The sequence below is a fragment of the Coregonus clupeaformis genome, chromosome 20 (genome assembly GCF_020615455.1).
Source record: "Coregonus clupeaformis isolate EN_2021a chromosome 20, ASM2061545v1, whole genome shotgun sequence".
In the NCBI taxonomy this organism is placed as follows: domain Eukaryota; kingdom Metazoa; phylum Chordata; class Actinopteri; order Salmoniformes; family Salmonidae; genus Coregonus; species Coregonus clupeaformis.
In genome coordinates, this window is record NC_059211.1 from 65430494 (window position 1) to 65437972 (window position 7479).

At 50.8% G+C, this 7479-nt stretch overlaps 1 long non-coding RNA gene across 1 annotated transcript; it reads right to left on the bottom strand.

Moving 5' to 3' along the window:
* Window positions 1–6331: 6331 nt before the first annotated feature.
* On the bottom strand, window positions 6332–7007 carry LOC123481457. Its single transcript, XR_006657135.1, has 3 exons — window positions 6775–7007; window positions 6621–6685; window positions 6332–6386 (listed from the first exon to the last, which is right to left on the bottom strand). It is a non-coding gene; the product is annotated as an uncharacterized LOC123481457 (long non-coding RNA).
* Between the last annotated feature and the right edge of the window lie 472 nt (window positions 7008–7479).

Consider the following 7479-nt stretch of genomic DNA (forward strand, 5'->3'; position numbering starts at 1 on the left):
TGCCACCGGACCTGGCATCGGGCCAGAAAGGCACTCCTTAGAGGTTCGGACCGGTATCAGCTCCAGGCGAATCGTCGCCGGATCCCCGCTCCCACCTATACCATCGGAGATAGGGTTTGGTTGGCCACACGGGATCTTCCGTTACGGACTGAGTCTAGGAAGTTGTTACCGAAGTTCATTGGTCCGTTTGTGGTGGAGAAGGTGATCAATCCAGTGGCAGTTCGACTCAAACTACCGAGGACGCTCAGAGTCCATCCCACCTTTCATGTCTCCTGCCTCAAGCCTGTCCTCCTCAGTCCTCTGTTGCCTCCTCCGCCTCCTCCTCCTCCTCCTCGGATGATCGGAGGTGGTCCTGCCTACACGGTGCGGCGCATCATGGATTCCCGACGGCGGGGCGGGGTTTCCAGTATCTCGTGGACTGGGAGGGGTATGGTCCTGAGGAGAGGAGTTGGATTCCGCGGCGACAGGTCCTAGATCCGGATCTCATCAGGGACTTCTACCGCCTCCATCCTGGCGCTCCGGGAGTCCGCCCGGTGGCGTTCGTCGGAGGGGGTACTGTAACGATCCCGGCGGTCTGAGTCGGGTCCTGTCTGGTGACGAGTGTTTCTGGTCGTAGCTCCTGTTTCCCGAGGGTTCGGGAACGCTCCGGGAGCGCGCTTGTTTCGCACCTGCTTCCCATCAGCAATCGGCACACCTGGGCCTAATCATCACCCTTCTTAGGGTCTGGCCCAACATCCAGTTCCTGCCGGATCGTTAGCCATGAACAGTATGTTTTGCCGGCGTATCAGCCTCAGTACTAGAGTTAGTTTTGTTGTTTTGTTGCACCCTGTTGACCTGCCTGGTACTTACCTCCGTTTTTGTTCTCCCCACAGTCACTCGTCCGGAACCTCTACCCAACCTCTGCCTGATGGTCGGCGGCTGCCGAGCCATCATCGGATCAACCACTGGACCCTCTACAACTCCTCCACGCCGCCGCTCTGTTCCCTGGATTATTTCCCTTCACCCTTGGTTCAGTAAATAAACACTCACCTTTTGACACCACTTACCTTGTCCTGGTCTGCTTCTGGGTTCTGGCTTAGTAAACCGTGACAATACCAGAATCATTTATTGACTGATCTCAGGGAGTGCTCCTAATCTCAGCTTGTTACCTGTATAAAAGACACCTGTCCACAGAAGCAATCAATCAATCAGATTCCAAACTCTCCACCATGGCCAAGACCAAAGAGCTCTCCAAGGATGTCAGGGACAAGATTGGAGACCTACACAAGGCTGGAATAATAATAATAATAATAATAATAATAATATGCCATTTAGCAGACGCTTTTATCCAAAGCGACTTACAGTCATGCGTGCATACATTTTTGTGTATGGGTGGTCCCGGGGATCGAACCCACTACCTTGGCGTTACAAGCGCCGTGCTCTACCAGCTGAGCTACAGAAAGTGGATACTCATGGATGCGCATCGCAATTGTAAAATGTCAACACAATTGGAGACACCCACGTCATTTTTGGAGACATGTTATTGACAGTAAACTATTGTAGATGCGACTGCTAACTAAATGAAACATTTTAGCTGGCTAGCTAATCATCTTAGCTAAATGTGGGGCAAACAATTCAGTTATTTACCGTTAATTTGAGGGATTGGGGTGAAAGAAATCGAGTTACATAGTGATACTTTACGATATACTGTATTGACAATATCGCAATATAACCATATCCACCCTGTCCAAAGTCTCTACTTGGTCTCAGTTCTCCAGTAAACTTGTGATTATCAACACTAACCTCATCGTTGTGGCGGCGGACAGCTAGCCTGTATCCCTCATCCAGTTGAGTGCCAATGTTATTTTTTCGTTCGTACCATTTTTTTGGAAAATCCTCGGGTGTAGGACTTCCCCCCCTTTAGTAGAAACCTGTTGAATTATTAAATTTGGTCTGGGAGGTCCTAATTGTTTCGTTGCCAATTTATCTTCATTTGTTCGCGACAAAAAGGAACTTCTTTCAAATACACAATCGAGTTGGACTGAAGCCTAGCCATTTTGATAGTAGTGAATTGATTGAGGCTGCTACCCGGTTTTTTCTTAGTTACGTTCATTCATGGTTACGTTACGTATGACGAAAGCGCGTAAGTGCAAGCCCTCAGACACCCATAGAGATTGTATTGAAAGCTCTGAAATTTGAAAAAAATAGATTTTACATGGGAGTCTATGACAGACTTCTGGGCGATTTTCAACCTGACTGAAATCGCCCCAAAAGTGGGGGGGGCCATTTGAAGCACGACTTTACCCTGATTGGACATTTAGTGGCACTGTGGCAGATCAGGCGTCTAGATTACAACACTGATAACTACTGTTACCGTGATATAATTGATTAGAAAAAAAATCCCTTCCTTTTCCCGTTTGGCAGTGCGTCGCCCATATCGCCCTATTGAACACACCGCCCCTGTCCAGAAGTCTCCCAGTCTAGTCCAGAAGTCTCCCAGTCTGGTCCAGAAGTCTCCCAGTCTAGTCCAGAAGTCTCCCAGTCTGGTCCAGAAGTCTCCCAGTCTGGTCCAGAAGTCTCCCAGTCTAGTCCAGAAGTCTCCCAGTCTGGTCCATAAGTCTCCCAGTCTAGTCCAGAAGTCTCCCAGTCTGGTCCAGAAGTCTCCCAGTCTGGTCCAGAAATCTCCCAGTCTGGTCCAGAAGTCTCCCAGTCTGGTCCAGAAATCTCCCAGTCTAGTCCAGAAGTCTCCCAGTCTGGTCCAGAAGTCTCCCAGTCTGGTCCAGAAGTCTCCCAGTCTAGTCCAGAAGTCTCCCAGTCTGGTCCAGAAGTCTCCCATTCTGGTCCATAAGTCGATTATTAATGAATTCATTAGATTGTCTGATATCACAGTTGGGAGAAAAGACTTCAAACTACACTGTAAAAAAAATAGGCCAGTTACCTTTAAGTTACTGTAAAAAAAACTACAGTATATTATTGTAAATGCAACAGAAACTTTGGTTTGTAATGTACTGTTAAACCTGAGTTTCTTTGGAATTTACAATAACATACTGTACTTTTTTTAAGTAATGTGTTTGGTTGCAGTACGTTTCCGTAAAAACAACAGGATTCTTTTTACAGTGTACTTGCTAGCATCTAGTAAGTGAGTATCTTAAGTAGACTCAGCGATATGAAGTAGATGCATAAAGTAAACAGCATAGTGGGTCATTTTCCGCAACAACTAAGAACGTTGAAACGCGAGGGTAGACTTCTCGGATGTTTTGGTCACAGACCTACCACGCTGTGACAGGATGAAGCGAACCTGTGCACATGCTCATGTACCTGTGTGAGAGCGAAGTTGTCACGCTCTGGCTCCGGGACTTTGTATTTTGAGCCAGGGTGTGTTCGTTTTGTTGTGTTCTGTTTGGTTGGGTTGTCATTTTGGTTGTATTTCCTTGTTTGGTCGAGTGACTCCCAATCAGAGGTAACGAGTGTCAGCTGTTGGCTCGTTATCTCTGATTGGGAGCCATATTTAAACTGTCTGTGTTCACCTTGTGTTGGTGGGTTTTTGTTCCGTGTTCAGTCAGTGTTACTGTGGACTTCACGTATCGGTTTTTGTTTGTTGTTTTGTTGTGGACTTTAATCAAATAAAGTCATGTTCGTATCACACGCTGCGCCTTGGTCCACTCACTTCTATGACGATCGTGACAGAAAAACCCACCAACACAAAAGGACCAAGCAGCGTGTCCAGGAGCAAGGAGACTGGACATGGGAGGAAGCGCCGGGTAAGGAGATGGAGAGGTTGGCGATGGCCCAGGTGGGCAAATCGTGGTCCTGGGAGGACATGCTCGGGGGCAGGGGACCTTGGGGTAGGATCAAAAAAGGCCCTGGCGAGAGAGGAGCAACGGCGTCAGCAGGGCCATCGTCGGACGGACGAGAGGCAACCCCAAACATTTTTTTTGGGGGGGCACATGGCATGGGCGGCTGGGCAGCAGGAGGCTGCCACAGGGCGATTTGGAGAGGAGGCCACCGGGTTGTGGGGGCCAGAAGGCAGGTTGGCGAGGCCTGGATGGAGAGCGGAACCAACTTCCCGTACTCAGGCATGGCAGCATGGGACGGGGCAGGTTCCGCGGTATGCGGAGCAGCGTACTGTGCCACGAGTGGTCCGGCACAGTCCTGTACGTCCTGTGCGAGCACCCCGCACGTGTCGTGCGAAGGGGAGTATGCAGCCAGGACGGAGTGTGCCGGCTCAACGCTCGTGGTCTCCAATGCCTCTCCGCGGTCCCGGATATCCTGCTCCAGTATCACGTGCTGTCATGTCGGTACGGGTACACAGCCCTGTACGTCCAGTGCGGATGCCTCACACAGAGTGTGTGAGGGTAGGCATTCAGCCAGGACGGGTTGTGGCCGCTCTTCACTCCAGGTCTCCTATCCGTCTCCACAGTCCGGTGAGGCCTGTCCCTGCTCCACGCACTAAGCCTACGGTGTGCGTCGCCAGCCCAGCCCGGCCTGTTCCTGCTCCACGCACCAAGCCTACGGTGCGCGTCGCCAGCCCAGCCCGGCCTGTTCCTGCTCCACGCACCAAGCCTAGGGTGTGCGTCGCCAGCCCAGCCCGGCCTGTTCCTGCTCCACGCACCAAGCCTAGGGTGTGCGTCACCAGCCCAGCCCGGCCTGTTCCTGCTCCACGCACCAAGCCTACGGGGTGCGTCGTCAGCCCAGCCCGGCCTGTCCCTGCTCCACGCAGCAAGCCTACGGTGTGCGTCACCAGCCCGGTCCGGCCTGTTCCTGCCACCCGCACCAAGTTTACGGTGCGCGTCGCCAGCCCGACCCGGCCTGTTCCTGCCACTCGCACCAAACCTACGGTGCGCGTCGCCAGCCCGACCCGGCCTGTTCCTGCCTCCCGCACCAAGTTTACGGTGCGCGTCGCCAGCCGGTCCGGCCTGTTCCTGCCACTCGCACCAAGCCAGGGGTGCGAGTCGTCAGCCTGGTCCAGCCCGTTCCTGCTACTCGCACCAAGCCAGGGTGCTGAGTCGTCGGCCTGGTCCAGCCCGTTCCTGCTACTCGCACCAAGCCAAGGGTGCGAGTCGTCAGCCTGGTCCAGCCTGTTCCTGCTACTCGCACCAAGCCAGGGGTGCGAGTCGTCAGCTTGGTCCAGCCCGTTCCTGCTACTCGCACCAGGCCAGGGGTGCGAGTCGTCAGCCTGGTCCAGCTCGTTCCTGCTACTCGCACCAAGCCAAGGGTGCGAGTCGTCAGCCTGGTCCAGCCCATTCCTGCTACTCGCACCAAGCCAGGGATGCGAGTCGTCAGCCTGGTGAGGCCCGTTCCGGTTCCACGCACCAAGCCTAGGGTGCGTATCGTCAGCCAGGTCCGGTCCGTTCCTGCCTCACGCGCCAAGCCAGGGGTGCGCGTCGTCAGTCCAGTTCCAGCCAGCTGGGTCAGATCGGACCGGGGGCGCTACGGGGGGATTGAAGAAGGGTGGTGGTCAAGCCCGGAGCCGGAGCCGCCTCCGAGGAGCAACACCCACCCAGCCCTCCCCTGTTTGGGGTTTTTGAGGCGCGGTCGCAGTCCGCGCCTTTAGGGGGGGGTACTGTCACGCTCTGGCTCCGGGACTTTGTATTTTGAGCCAGGGTGTGTTCGTTTTGTTGTGTTCTGTTTGGTTGGGTTGTCATTTTGGTTGTATTTCCTTGTTTGGTCGAGTGACTCCCAATCAGAGGTAACAAGTGTCAGCTGTTGGCTCGTTATCTCTGATTGGGAGCCATATTTAAACTGTCTGTGTTCACCTTGTGTTGGTGGGTTTTTGTTCTGTGTTCAGTCAGTGTTACTGTGGACTTCACGTATCGGTTTTTGTTTGTTGTTTTGTTGTGGACTTTAATTAAATAAAGTCATGTTCGTATCACACGCTGCGCCTTGGTCCACTCACTTCTATGACGATCGTGACAGAAGTCTTGCATGTCGCCCATCGCAATATCTGTGGTGCTGCTCGTGGCAATGTCATTTTGCTGAGTTTTCATATACATGTTCACTGGTGATTTTGGATGGTAAAAAGTACCAACATTGAAGCCTATATTACAGCAGGAGGCAACATAGGCAGACTTTGTCTTTTTTGGCTGGGGTGTTCACGGGCGCAGGGGAAAACAAAGTCTGCCTATGGGAGGCAATAGAAACACTTCCACTTCAAAAGCCTCAAATTAGTCCCTAAATCCAATATTTGTTTGCAGTTCCAGGTTTTGGTAAATTGAATCTTGGTTTGCAGTCTTCTGGTTCATGGTTTGGTTAGTTGAATCTTGGGTTGTTGCAGTGTTGGGGTTCAGGCTTTGGTAAATTGAATCTTGGTTTGCAGTGTTGGGGTTCAGGGTTTGGTAGACAGCATCATCATTTTTGATATGAACCATGGTGTCTGTAGCAGGGTCATTCTCATAGTCCTGGTTCCCCTGAAAAGTTACAACAACATTAGGCCATGATCGGTACCATTAGACAGTGGTGTTATGTCCATAGTCCTTATTTGGGGAAATATGAACGTGCTTTATTCTGTATTCATGTTGTATAAATACATTTGATGAATTGTTACAGGTGATGATCTGAATGGTTAGGTTAAATCTGTTAATCTGTTAGCTCAGCAGACACCCCGATGACCAACCACCCCGTCCTAACCTTTAACCCCTCACCTCCTCACTGTTTCCTGGGTGGGTGTTTGTTCTGCTAGAGGTCTGTCTGCTGGAGGAGACCAGCCCTGTGGAACACACAACATCTTAAATAGAGTACACACTTGTAATGTTTTGTGTGCGTGTGGGCGTGTGTGCGTGTGTGTCTGAAACATACCTTGCACCTTGTTACATTTCCATCTGTAGACTGTGAACAGGATGACAGTTAACACCAACACAGTTAGACACACAGACACCATGATCACTACAAACTCTGGGGTGGATGAAGAGGTGGGTGAGGTTGGTGGTGCGGATGGTGGTGCAGGAGACCTGGATATCACTGAGGTGAAAACATCATGTACAGTGGGGGAAAAAAAGTATTTAGTCAGCCACCAATTGTGCAAGTTCTCCCACTTAAAAAGATGAGAGAGGCCTGTAATTTTCATCATAGGTACACGTCAACTATGACAGACAAATTGAGAAAAAAGAATCAAGAAAATCACATTGTAGGATTTTTCATGAATTTATTTTCAAATTATGGTGGAAAATAAGTATTTGGTCACCTACAAACAAGCAAGATTTCTGGCTCTCACAGACCTGTCATTTCTTCTTTAAGAGGCTCCTCTGTCCTCCACTTGTTACCTGTATTAATGGCACCTCTTTGAACTTGTTATCAGTATAAAAGACACCTGTCCACAACCTCAAAAAGCCACACTCCAAACTCCACTATGGCCAAGACCAAAGAGCTGTCAAAGGACACCAGAAACAAAATTGTAGACCTGCACCAGGCTGGGAAGACTGAATCTGCAATAGGTAAGCAGCTTGGTTTGAAGAAATCAACTGTGGGAGCAATTATTAGGAAATGGAAGACATACAAGACCAC